At 41.8% G+C, this 14,028-nt stretch overlaps 1 protein-coding gene and 1 pseudogene across 1 annotated transcript in view; both read right to left on the reverse strand.

Moving 5' to 3' along the window:
* Positions 1-3,363, reverse strand: part of ARMH4 (armadillo like helical domain containing 4) — a 143,441-nt gene extending 140,078 nt beyond the window's left edge. The window contains exon 1 of the mRNA XM_065940544.1: positions 3,273-3,363. The gene's annotated coding sequence lies outside the window, so the exon portion shown is untranslated. The remainder of the gene's footprint in view (positions 1-3,272) is intronic.
* Positions 3,364-10,987: 7,624 nt separating this feature from the next.
* Positions 10,988-11,784, reverse strand: LOC136172423 (mitochondrial carrier homolog 2-like; annotated as a pseudogene).
* Between the last annotated feature and the right edge of the window lie 2,244 nt (positions 11,785-14,028).

Below are 14,028 nucleotides of genomic sequence, written 5' to 3' on the forward strand. Positions count from 1 at the left end.
ATAAGTTTCAGAGCTTCAGGTCAACTTGCTTCCCAATTACCCCTTCACCTTTCAAAATCCAATTAAGTAACAGTAATTCTTTGATTGATAATGGAAGAAGAAAACTCTCTCCCTTCTTTGTCTTAATATCTCCATTTTGTGTTTTTCCTGCTCCTTAATGATTATTTGTCATTGTCTTACTTTCCTTTAATTGTTAAGGTTCTCATTGCCAACACTGATCCATTGGTCTGAAGTGGAGCTTATCAAGACTCTGACCCTATTAACCCAGCTCTGGCACACAGCATTAAGGTACCCCATCTCTGATTTACTGTGCTTTGGGTGACTGTTACTGACCTGATTTATTGGCTTTAAGATGATCTGACCCCACTCATCCTTCACTATAAATTAAGTGACTGGGATGACAGATGATCCTTTCAGTAGCATGTTCAACCACAGTAGAAGAAGAGAGAACAGAGTAACCACAAAGTAACCCACAGGAGGAAAGAGGCATCAGGCTGACAAGGAAGAGGTAAGTAGGCTGAGGTCGAGATGGTTACTCTGGCAACTGCCAGCAAAGTGCTTTACCATTCCTGCAGACCACAACTAAATTCTACACATCAAACCCACAAGCTTTATTCTCTACAATTTAGCAATATAGACAAAAGAAGATAGCAGTGTGTATCACTCTAGAGCATCACCCTATTCCTGGTAAAAGAAGCTGGACTTAAAGATTTAAAAGTTGGCTTCGACTTCCAGCTCTACCTTGGGCAAATCACTGAAACTCAGTCTCCTCTTTGCAAAATGGAGATAATAATGTTCATTCTGTTTTCTTCAAGATGGAAGAGGGACCAAATCGGTGATAACAGACATAAACATGGTTTGAAAAAAATGTTTATGTATCAAGCAATTTAAGATGTATTGTCGTTGTTCAGTCGCTCAGTCATGTCTGACTCTTTGCAGCCCCATGGACTGCACCACACTAGGCTTCCCAGTCCTTCACCATCTCCCAGAGTTTGCTCAAACTTATGTCCATTGAGTCGGTGATGTCATCCAACCATCTCATCCTCTGATGTCCCCATCTCCTCCTGCCTTCAATCTTTGCAGTACTACCATGCACTCCCCTCAAAATACAGAAATGTGAGCAGTCTGAAAGATCCATAACATCCTTTTCCCCTCAAGCCATTTCCATGAAGCTTCCCCTTTCAACTTTTCATGTAGACAAAGTGACCTGGGAATTGTCTGATGTCTGCAGAATTCCATCCTAATCAATCTTGTTCAACAAGCTCCTGTCCATCCATTATACAGTTCCTTTCAACAAGCCAATGTGACACTTCATTTCTGTTCTTTGTAGTTCACAAACCTCATTTGCTTAAAAAGATCTCTAAATACTAGCTGGCAGGAGAAAGTAATCCCCAGGCAAACATTTCAAGGAATAAACAAAATATCTAGCATTTCAAGCTGAAACCTGATTCAGATACTTTTCTTATAATCACCAAGTAAACACTACGTGAAAAAACAGGACTGACTACACATCTTAATTAGAGAGTAAGCTTTCATTTTACAGAGATCAAACTCAGATTATTCTCTCTGAATAGCCAGCTTCCCTAAGTGAGACTAAACAGAATTCAATGAAAAAAAAAAAAAATTCCTTACACAAGTTTTCAGGCAAACACCTGCAGAATAAATAGTGAAGACCACCTTTAGGTAATGAGTAGAAATTTTCCATAACAGGTAAGCCCATCCTCCACATTTCAATCCTATACTTATGTTTAGCATCAAACTACTTCTGTAAAACCAAATTATGATATTGAAAGGGCTAGCAGGAAATGCCGAATATAATATTAAGAACCTCCCGTGAAAACAAAGACATCCACATCTTCTTAATTGGCTCTGTTGCTGTAGCTACCTTAGACTTGCTGAGTCTTGGGAGTTTTGTGAATAAACACAATCAATATCAAGTCTGTTGCATAAGTGCTTGGTTCATTAATATGACAAATATAACAACTGTACCTCATGCATAAGAGTAAGTCAGGCTACCCTTAAATTTCTATTGTATGTTCTGATATTGTGAAAGCTCACCTAGTTTTGAGTTTCTTCCAATAGATGCTACAGTGGGATTCTGCCGGCAAGTAAGGAGAAAGCGGGTCAGCGACTCACTCTGTAGGTGTTTAAACAAGACTCCTTGGAGCCCAATAGTATCCCTTGTGATCAAGAAAATTCACAAAGGAGGGGAGACGTGCAAATTCTGGCCACACATTTTGCTCCCTACGGCAAAAATCCTTCCGAGTTTTTTCGGATGGTCTTGTGAGCCACTCCCCCATTCCCTTAAGTTGCAAACTAAAACTTCCACAGTGAGAAGGCAGACTCTTAAATCAGCTTTTAAATCCTCTCCTCCACTGCAGCTCTACACTAAAATGAGGATCCAAGATCCTGGCCGATCCTTGGCATCTGCTTGGGAAGGCAAAGATTTCTCGTCTTTGAGAACTCCAAACTCCAGTGGGTCCTATATTTTGAGCGCCTGGCAGATTTTCCGCCAGCCAGGCTCTACACGTTCGGAATGTACGCAAGTCGGGTTCCATCAGTGACCCGGACGCACGGGAGGCATGTGGACACCTCCAGGTAGCACCTTACAATCATTCTGGAGTCTAACCCGCAGGCCCTCTTTCCAATCAAGTGACCTTTCCAAGGACCATCCTCTTGCCGTGTCCTGGGGGACCGGTCAGGGTCTGAGCAAGGAGGTTCTGTGACATCCCTGCGCTAACACTCAACTGTTTGTTCTCTGCAAAGTAACACACTTCGGTGACCACTGCAGCCCCCACTCCTCGGCTGCTGACCACTGACTGGCGTCAGGGACACTGCAATCAAGGCTTTCAAAGGAGCAGATCTGAGTCTTCGGGAACTTCTCTACCACCGCTGTGAGACTGAGAGGGGAGGGAGAGAAGAAAGAAAAGCCCACACAAAAGCAGCCAGCCCTGCAAGCTCCGGCAGCACAAAGGCCCGCTCGCTGGTGCGGAGCCGTGAGGCTGGGCTGAAGAGAGGAGTAAGGCTGGTCCTCGGAGGCCTGCGCGCCGCGCCCCACGCTCTCGGAGCTGCCCCCGCGCACCCCGAGCCGGGGCACCGCGTTCTGGCGGCGGCGCGGGGCGCACGCTTGGCGCGCCCCGGGCTGCCGAGCTCCTCCGACCGCACAGCTCCCAGGGCGGCCCCGTGCCGCTCGGGACTCCGGCTCCGTCTCTGCCGGCCGCTCCGTCTGCAGCCGGGGCCGCCCGAGTGGCGGAAGCCGAGCCCGTCCTCACCTGTGAAGCTTCAGCAGGGCAGCGCGCAGAAGAGAGCGGCGGCGTCCGCGCTCGGCATCCCCGCGGCGGCCCCTGCAGCGGTGGCGGCTCCCTCCGCGGTCTGGGACGCCAGGGGGAGGGCGCTTCGCTTTGTTGCTTATTCATGAGGCCGCGACTAAGGCTGGGGATTGGGCGGCAAGATGCGCCCGCCCCGGCTCGGCGGGCGCGGACAACCCGAGCCGTCGCGCGACGCCCCTGCGCGCCCACCTCCCCGCCTCCGCTCGGGCGCCGGGGGCCGAGCCGCGGGGGCGGGTCTGGCCCGCGTCCGGGCTCACGAGACCCCTTTGAGACACCCGGTCTCTCTGCCTCTCTTCGCTGTCCGGGCTTTCGCGGCAGTTCTTCCTTATTCCCTCCAGAGAAGAGACCGGGGCAGTGTTTTCTCTAAAAGAGCCCGAATTTCTCTGGTCCTTGGTTGGGGCGAGGGGCGCAAGTCCGAGGCCGCAGGTTGTTCCTGGTGAAAACTACGGTTTTGGTCTCTTAGCCGCGCCCATAAGTAGGAACCGGTACAGTAGCCCCACGCAAAGTGTTCCTTTCTCAGTCAGATAAGTAGCAATAAGTACGGTTTATGGAGCCCCTACTTCTGCCAGGCGCAATGCTAGGAGCTTCACTATTTGTAGTTGTTTAGTCGCTAAGTCGTGTCTGCCTCTTTGTGACACCGTGGACTGTAGACCACCAGGTTCCTCTGTCTATGGAATTCTCCAGGAGAGAATTCTCCTGGAGTGTGTTGCCATTTCCTTCTCCAGGGGATCTCCCCAACCCAGGGAACCAACCTGCGTCTCCTTCATTGGCAGGCAGATTCTTTTCCGCTGAGCCGCAAGGGAATCGGCTTTTATTAATAATCTCCTCAGTAACCCTAAAAGATAGATATTGGTAAACCCCACTTAAGAAAGGAGGGAGTTGAGGCTGAAGGCTGTGAACTTGCCCAAGGTTTTATGGCTAACGTGGGCCCCGGGAATTCATGACTTAACCTTCTTGAGTTCCTGAAGGACTGAATTTCCTTTACCTGATATTCCTAATATTGGATAGAAGGAGGTGTCAGGAATCCAAAAGCCATTCTACAAGAACCCTCACAGCACTTTATGTTTGCAAGCCACATGAATCATCTCTTCTCCTTATTAACTCTCTGCTTTATAATAGCTTGGTTCGTTTTGTAGTTGTTTGTAAACGTCCAGAAGTCAGAGAAAGGTCTTACACCTTTGACCTCCATATCTAACACTGCACAATTCTGCACTATCTTCCCTATTCCACCTTTCTTTAAAGTATTTTGTTTGTATTTCCGGAAAGGTAGTCAACGAGTTCTTTAACGTGATTGAATTGAATCTGTAAGATCTCTTTTTGATATGTATTCAGTGTCATACAATATAATATATTATACTGTGAGACCAGGCCTTCTGCCTGGATTCAGGACCCACCCGGTGGATAAGCTACACATGCACTCTGACCAGGAAGTGTTTTAACATTTTGTTTTTATGTCAGCTGTCTGAAATTCAGACCCCATCTCATAAAGATAATGTTATATGGTGAGATTCTCAGCTGGACCACAAAATTGATTCTATTTACCCAAATGCAGTTAAATAATAGTATTAATAAAAAAAAAAACTCAATCAGGTGGACCAAAGAATCAAGGAGAATAGGAGAAGCAAGCAGGGGAAAGGGAATCCAGCTCCCCATGCAGGGACAGCCAGCCGTACACACGAAATATTCAGTTTCTCTGACATCTTCCTGGCTCCCTTTCTGCAACCCTCTCAAGCATCCTTGTGTTTTTCTAAAACACCTGTGATTTTCTTAAGTCCCTGCTGCAGAACTCTGCTTCCCAGGCTGCCTTGTTCTCAAAGTTTTCCATTCTCCAAAATTACCCTTCTCCCATAGTAGAATTCCTATTCACCTTTTCCTTGATACAAGTTATTTCAGCTTACTTTACAGTGATTTTATTGGAACCCATTTATACTCCTCCTTTAGCCTCCCGTCAATGGTTTGTATTGCGTTAAACAACTCTGATGAATGCAATTTATCTCAACAGCCTCTGTGGGTATATGGCAGTGATAATAAGATCCTTTCTTCCACTCCAACACACACACAAACTATAAATCAGGCAAAGTTACATTCTAATCAGTAAATCCACATACAATGAATGTTGTTAGTCTTTTACTAGTAAAGCAAGAAATTGTATGTGTACATTAAAAGAGTTTGGCAATACCCAAAACACCAATCAAGATAACAAGAAAGGAAGCTCAGGAAGACAGTTTTGGGGTTGCCAGACTTAGTCAATTAAAATAGAGAATCTCCATTCTATATTTGGAACATACTTTTGCTAAAATGATTTGTTTATCCAAAATTCAAATTTAACTGTATTTTATCTGATCATCTTTGCTGTATTAGGTCATCACCTGGTTCTGATTGATAAAAACCTCTGTGTCAGGATCTGGCCACATGAAGAACTGGATAACCAACCCCAAGAGCCAGAAATGGACAATATCCATGTAAATACCACCAAGAAGTGAGTCTTTGCAGTAAGGATCTGAGCATTGTGATGTCCTTGATAAGGTTATCAGTAAATTGAGTAGAAATGCTCCACAGTACAGCACCTAATTTTCTTTACCAAGTACTCTATCTGACAGCTTGATCCCTCATGTATGTTGCCCATAAGGCACTGCTGAAATGAGTGTATGTGAACTGGATTGTGTGTGTCTGTAACCAAGGTAACATCATCAAGGGAAGTACCACTTAAGGGCTCGCATTAAGGGCTCTTGAAAACCAGCTGCAAGACTTCCCCAGACTCTGCACCGCTGTTTGATGAGGATGTTTTTTGTTTGTTTATTTTTGTTTTGTTTTCATTTGAAATTACACCAGCGACAACCATGTGAGGCAACAGAGCAAAATGAAATGAAAGAGGCACATGAAAAAAAAATTCTCCTTGGAAGGCTGAGTTTCCCTGGAATCTCCTCAAAATAGTTCCCTCAACTTTCTGCAAGTTCTTGTCTTTCAGTGATTTTCCCTTCCTTTATTTTTGACCCCTTGAAAATTCCTTCGTTGGATTTTGTTGTTCTTATAAGTCTCCCAAGGCAGCCAACAAAGAGATCCAGCCACAGAAGAAGGACAGGAGCTCCTAGAGTCACAGTCATTTGCATATTGGATATTTTCCTTCTCACTGTAGAAGCCCATCTTTTCTTCCTGGCCTTCCTAAGTGTTTATGAACAGGAGTTTTGCAGCATCTTGCAGTGTTCTTCTTCCCAGGTCCTCCCTGACTCAAATTCTCTGTCAAGGGCTTTCTGTTTGCTCTTAATTTCTTAAGTTGAAATTCCTAGGAATAGACTTCCATATGCTAAGTGTAATCAACTCACTCTGGGTATTCAATAAATACTTGATGGTTGTGGTGATGATGTAGTAAATAATGGTAATGATGTTAGAATAAGCTGTTCAAATTCTGATACATGTTTTCATTGCATTCAAAACCTTCAAACACTTGATAGGATCTATTTCAGTACTAAGGAGCTTAGATTTCTACCTTGTACTAAATTATGTGTTTAAAATGAAGTTTATTGGGAAGACAAGTCGGTAGAATAAATCCAATAAAATGATTTTCTTTAAGCAAAGTTTTGGAGCGGCAATTTTTTTTTTTTGAAGTATAGCTGAGTCTACGGCCATACCACCCTGAACGCGCCCGATCTCGTCTGAAGTATAGTTGATTTACAATGTTGTGTTGGTTCTGGTGTACAGCAAAGTGATTCAGTTTTACATATATACATACTCATATTCTTTTCCACTATTGTTTATTGAAAGATATTCAATGTGTTATACAGTAAGACTTTGTTGTCTATTTATTTTATATATAGTAGTTAATATCTGCTAATCTCAAATTCCTAATTTATCCCTCTCCCACCCCCCTACCCCCTTTGGTGACCCTAAGTTTGTTTTCCATGTCTATGAGTCTGTTTCTGTAACAGCAAATTTTTGTACACTGTAGTTGCTTTTAACTGTCAACACAAAGTCCATAACATTTGCCTACCTTTATTGTTTAACTCTTATTATGCAAACACGCAGATGAATCCTCTTGTTTCTCTTTCCCCTAAGGAACCTATTATAATTGTTGAATCAGAGTATTATATGCTTTATAGTCCCTTCTTTTTAAAATCTGTTATTTTCTATATTCCTTTATTCAGTGTTAGATTTCTTTAGGCCTTGAACTTTCTGATTCTGTTCTAACAAGTGGAATTTTGACTGTTGCAAGATCAGAGAGAAAAGAGCTACTGATGTAGGTACAAAAGCAAAATGTTCACCAGTACAGCTCTTTAAAAAGAAACTTTTTAGATAAAGTCATTGGTGAAAACATTTATAAGAAATAAATATTTCTTTTTTCAGCCGTAAATAATGTCCTTGTGAGACTGTCAGTAAAAAAAAATAATAATAATAAGAGATTTGAACATCAAAGATCTAATGTCTTCTGTGGAATATACCCTTTAATCCTAAGTGAGTTGATCCTCATGAATAACTCTATTCAAAAATGACATCTATAACTCTAGAAAAGATAAGAATTGCCTTTTACAATGTCAGACAAAGAGTTTTAGCTCCATCTTTTCTTTTTTTACATGCCTAATGATAGCTAAATCAATGACTTTAATAGATTCATTATATTAAATAATGAGCATGAGATATTTATTATTGACATAGGTGTGCATGTATGTGTGCTGTGTGCTTAGTCGCTCAGTCTTGTCCTACTCTTGGCCACCCCATGGACTGTAGCCCACCAGGCACCTCTGTCCGTGGAGATTCTCCAGGCAAGAATACTGGAGTGAGTTGCCATGCCCTCCTCCAGGGGATCTTCCCAACCCAGAAGTGAACCCAAGTCTCCAGCACTGCAGGTGGATTCTTTACTGTCTGAGCCACTAGGGAAGCCATATAAGTGTACACACCTACTGCTTATGTTGCAAAGAAAAATTTACTCACTTTTACCTCTATCAAGGATAGAATTTTTAAAAATGACTTTACTGGGAATGGCAAAACTCGGGCCCAAGAAACAACTCTCGTCAAAGAAAGTTCTTAGAGATGGAAATAGACTAGCTAAAGAGGTTATATATTCTCTTTTGTTCTAGGTTTCTAAAAAAGGATAATTTTTATTTTGGCTGGGATGTGGGTTTCTGGTTAAACACCATTAGCTCACTTAACAAGGAAATTACAGGGATAGGTTTAAGTGTGGGAAAACTACCAAATATATTGACTATGGCTCACTGCATTGTTGTTCATTATCTGGTTTCCAACAAATGTTATCTCACATTTTAAACATGTGACTTGGGCATTAACATCAGACTCAGGATATATTATATCAGTCTGTAGCACACTGACAGCAAAAGCAGAGAACAGGATATGATGAAGGGGTTATCAGCACCATTACAATGAAGACATTCTTGAGACTCTTAATCAGAATAGTACCAACAATTTGAACATTTTGAACATTGATTTACTAAGGTTTAAATGTGTCATGGATGTAACTGCAAAAAGAAAAAAAAAGATTTGCCTTCAGTATAGCACTTAACCTCCTGATAAATTCTTTGTCCATATACATTTTAGTTAATTCTTCTGGCTACATTGTCTAAGAAATAGCATAATTGAGTCCAGGTTTCACAGTCACTAAGCAATGAGAAGCACATCATTTAATGTAGGCTATGCATTTATCTTGGCATTGAGTTTAGCTCTGTGGTTAATCAATCAGCATGTGTTTTTGTTTTGCGAAAAGAATGTGGTTCTTGTAAGGATATCTAAGTCAAACTTAACTTTCCTCACAGATGTTCGTTTAGCTGAGAAGAAAAAGTTATACACACAAAAACATTATGAATAATACATAATATAAAATTTCCTCATATGCTTCTTCAATAATCTAAGAGAGGCACTGATTTTTATTATCTTTTTTCATGATACCACTGCAGAGAGGAACTAGCTGATAAAACCTATGTGGAAGCCTATGCAGAAAGGCCATGCCCTAATATAGTAAGTACATGTGCCATATAAAACCATCTTCCCCTCTCCCCCCTAAAATTGTAGGTTCTGAATTAAGACAGTGTTTTATACAGTCTCATGTCTCCCACAACACCTACGGCAATGCCTTGCCTTAACACAGCAACTGTTCAAAAAGTATTTGTTGACTATTTAATGATGGCCATAAGCCTATTACCAAAATAAGCACTATAATGCTAATCATTTTACAACTATGAAGCACAAACTAAAACTACTAACCGGAAAGGAAGTTTGACCAGCTTCAGAATGAAATATATTAATCCCAGGCAAACTAGGGAGATATACCCCAATGGAGGGCTTCCCAGGTAGCGCTAGTGGTAAAGAATTAGCCTGCCAATGTAGAGGATATAAGAGATGCAAGTTTGATCCCAGGGTCAGAAAGATCTGCTAGAGGAGGAAATAGCAGCCCACTCCAGTATTCTGGCCTGGAAAATTCCATGGACAGAGGAGCCTAGTGAGCTACAGTCCATGGGGACACAGAGTCATACAAATTACTGAGTGACTGGGCACACACATCACATTTCAATGGAGGTGGCTTTGAGACTCAGGATTTAATTATTTTTTATATCTTATAAGAAGGAATTATTCCTTGCTTGAATACATTCTGTCTGAAACCAGGGGACTAGGCCAATTGATATATCAACTCACCTTCCTACACAAGTCTGCAATCCTTTTCATTGGTGAAGTTCACATTCATTTAAAGAGAAGCTACATATGAAAACAAGATACAACCTGAGAATAAGATTAAAAAAAAAAAAAAAAACTGCTTCAAGCTGAATTCAGAACTCATATTCTATCCAGGCCCAAATCCCTTGAAATAGCTAGAGCAATAGGTTTTGTTTTTATTTGTTCTTTGTCATGACCTACAATATAAAACGGACATAAAAGATGCATTTTGCGGAATCAGTTCAAAGCAATTCCTCCGTAACTGGTGTATAAAAATAGCCAAAGGGAAAAAAATTTCCTTCAGAATCAGAATGATTGAAAATATATTTCACACAGAAAAAACTATTTACTTTTGGATTGGTCTAAATCTAAAGTGTGAGGCATCACCACAAAAGAAGAAATAAATTGGTCCCCAAAAGATTCCTAGTAAGGATACGTAGGATGATAACTTGATGTTCTCCCTTTTCTCTTTTTGCTTTTAGGAGCTTTCTATAAGGGGTTTACAGGCCTAGTGACATGTCTTGTTTTCCTTCCATTTCTCTCTTTGTAAAAGGCATTTTAAGGCACTTATCATTGCCAACTAATGTTCATTTTATGACACTGTTCTCACCAGTCATCTTCCATGGACGAGCACTTTTCACTCAGATCATATTCTGCTTAGCTCATCAAAAACATAAGACTTCTTTTTTTTCCTGTCACACTTCATTTTTCCTGTAAATTCTATTTCTCTGATTTTTTTTTATCACACCTCTGCTTAATTCCTAGATTCCATACTGCTGCTTTTGTAATTTACTGTCTTCTCCAGTGTGTATATTATTCCTAGTTTTGAAGAGGCAAGTCTGGGCACTTTGGCCCGATCCTTTTTGACCTCATAGTCTTTTTTTCTCATTTTCCCAAGATCAAATGATTATTTTCAAAGCAATAATATGGAAATCAATATTCTGTCCTATAATTCTGTGCAACTGGGACTAGAGAAATGTCACTGTCCCTGCCCCACATCTTCAAATGAACATTCTCAGGTCACAGCAGTAAGTCTTCCCAAAGGGGAACTTCTGGAAAAACAAGCTATTTCCTTGACTCATATTTCCCCCTCTTTGTAGGATGCACCAGCCATGTATCCAAGAATATACTAGGGAGTAGAGAAGCATCCATCAAGAAGCCCACAGTGGTTGACAGCCATAAGATTAGAGACAAGCACAAAGGTAGAAGTCAACATACTGACAAAAATTCCGTGGCAGCTTGGGAGTAACTCTTCATTTCATTCATGGTGGAAACACAAAACATCCTAGGATGCCTTCTTCCTGATAGATAGTTGCTATGGAGTCAGCAAATCCATAGTATTGGATTCTCTGCCAGTGAACTATACCATAGATCTCAGAGTGATCACATGGAAGGGATGTGTGATGACAGTAGCCGCAGAAGCAGCCATCACCTTTCAGACTATCTCCCCGATAACCTGGTCAAAGGAAGATCACACTTCTTTCTGTACACTTCCAGATCCTAATTCCTTAGCCTTGTCACACTCTTGGTAATGCTGTGAAACTTTACCATGGACCACAGTTCCAAGGACCTCTGAACACAGTGTTGGAGTTAAGCCTGTGAACAACCCATGCTTCCCAAGGATGCTTACAATATGCTGAGCATAATAAATGAGACTAGGAAGCTGACACCCCAAAATATTTCGTCCTATTGTTGGAGAAAGCAGCTCATACCCTACCTGGAGGAGCACCTTCATGTACATAAACTGCTGGGACGGTAAGACCAGGCCCAGGAGCACCTGACTGGCTGGGTCATCCATGAGGGCACCCTCGGCCAGATGGACAGACAGAGCCACCAGAAAACCAAACCTGTCCCGAATCATGTACCAGGGCTGCCGGCTTCACTGCCCCGCCTCCCAGCCATTGTTAGAGTCTTGAATTCCAGTATGCTGCCATGTTTGAGGCAGCCTGAGGACAAGAGCCAGATTCCATGTGGTGCAATGCCCTGTTCACCCATGAGCAGTTGACAGACCCACTACTTTGCCCAAGACACAATCTCAGCAGTTGGCTTCACCTCCTCTACCTGGGAGGAGGAAATGTGGCAGACAAGAGGGCATCACAGGCAGATGATTTAATGAAAAAGATATGGGAGAAATAAAAAACACTAGAATATAGAAACATTCTCCCCATCACAAAGAAAGAAACAAAGGCAAAGAGGACTACCGCCACCCTTTTCCTTCTTCTCCATTCCTTCTTCCAAGCCCAGGAGCTGGACTTCCGGTCACAGAAATGGAAGAAGGAGGCACTCGAGTTAGGGGATCGAGCAGGAAGTCTGAGGTTGCTGCTTTCCTTCTTGTTGCCTTCTTTAGGAGCAACCTTGAGGGTAGACACTGAGGAGGTGCATCTTAGGTCTGGGGTGATATGCCTGAGACCTGCCCTTTCTACAGGAAAGCTCAGTGGGGTTGGGCAACTGTGGGGTTTTCCTTTAAAACACACTGGGACAGTCACACTGGTTGTTAAAGCGTTTATCAGTTGGTGAAATGCCATGATCCCAAGCTGTTACTCCAAGCTCTCCCCTTAGCTTCAACTCCTCCACCACCTCCCCATCATCCCAGACTAAAAGGTGGGGGGCAGGTAATGCCTGGCACAGACAGGGGTCACTTCTGATCGGTTAGTATCATGCTCACACCATTTGAATTATTTTTAATAGCTTCTCTGGTTAAAGCAGAACAGTGACAACTTTAGAGAGGGAATATGAGAAAGATCTTCTTCCTCCAAAAGTACATTTTCAGACTAAATAGTCCACAGTGGCATCTTTGTTTCAAAGTGGCTCTTCCTACTTTGGGTTCTGCCTGGGCCTTGTAGAAGGAAGTAGAACTTACTGCATAATTTTTTTAATTTAATTTTTAATTGAAGGATAATTGCTTTGCAGAATTTTGTTGTTTTCTGTCAAACATCAACATGAATCAGCCATAGGTATACATATGTCCCCTCACTCTTGAACCTCCCTCCCATCTCCTTCCCTATGCCACCCCTCTAGGTTGATACAGAGACCCCGTTTGGGTTCCCTGAGTCATAGGGCAAATTCCCATTGGCTATCTATTTTATATATGGTAATGTCCATGATACACTCTCCATACATCTCACCATCTCTTCCCTTCTCCCCCGTGTCCATAAGTGTGTTCTCTATGTCTGTTTGTCTGTTTCTCCATTGCTGCCCTACAAATAAATTCGTCAGTACCATCTTTCTAGATTCCATATATATGCATTAGTATATGATATTTATTTTTCTTTTTTATGACTTATTTCACTCTGTATAATAGGCTCTAGGTTCATCCACCTCATTAGACCTGTCTCAAATGTGTCCCTTTTTATGACTGAGTAATATTCCATTGTGTATATGTACCACAGTTTCTTTATCCATTCATCTCTCAGTGGACATCTAGGTTGCTTCCATGTTCTAGCTATTGTAAATAGTGCTGTGATGAACACTGAGATACATGTGTCTTTTTTGATTTTTGTTTCCTCAGGGTATATGCCTAGGAGTGAGATTGTTGGGCCACATGGTGGTTTTATTCCTAGTTTTTTAAGGAATTTCCATACCATTTTCCATAGTGGCCATATCAGTTTAAATTCCCACCAATGCAAGAGGGCTCCCTTTCCTCCACACCCTCTCCAGGATTTATTGTTTGTAGACTTTTTGATAATGGCCATTCTGACCAGTGAGAGGTGATATCTCTTTGTAGTTTGGATCTGTATTTCTGTAATAATGAGAGATGTTGAGCATCTTTTCATGTGTTTCTTGGCCATCTGTATGTCTTCTTTGGAGAAATGTCTATTTAGGTTTTTTCCCCACTTTTTGATGGGGTTGTTTGTTTTTCTGGTATTGACTTGTATAAGCTGCTTATATATTTTGGAAATTAATCCTTTGTCAGATGTTTCATTTGCTATTATTTTCTCCCATTCTAAGGGTTGTCTTTTCACCTTGCTTATAGTTTTCTTTGCTGTGCAAAAGCTTTTAAGTTTAATTAGGTCCCACTCATTTATTTTTATTTCCATTACTC

The sequence above is a fragment of the Muntiacus reevesi genome, chromosome 7 (assembly GCF_963930625.1).
Source record: "Muntiacus reevesi chromosome 7, mMunRee1.1, whole genome shotgun sequence".
NCBI classification, from domain to species: domain Eukaryota; kingdom Metazoa; phylum Chordata; class Mammalia; order Artiodactyla; family Cervidae; genus Muntiacus; species Muntiacus reevesi.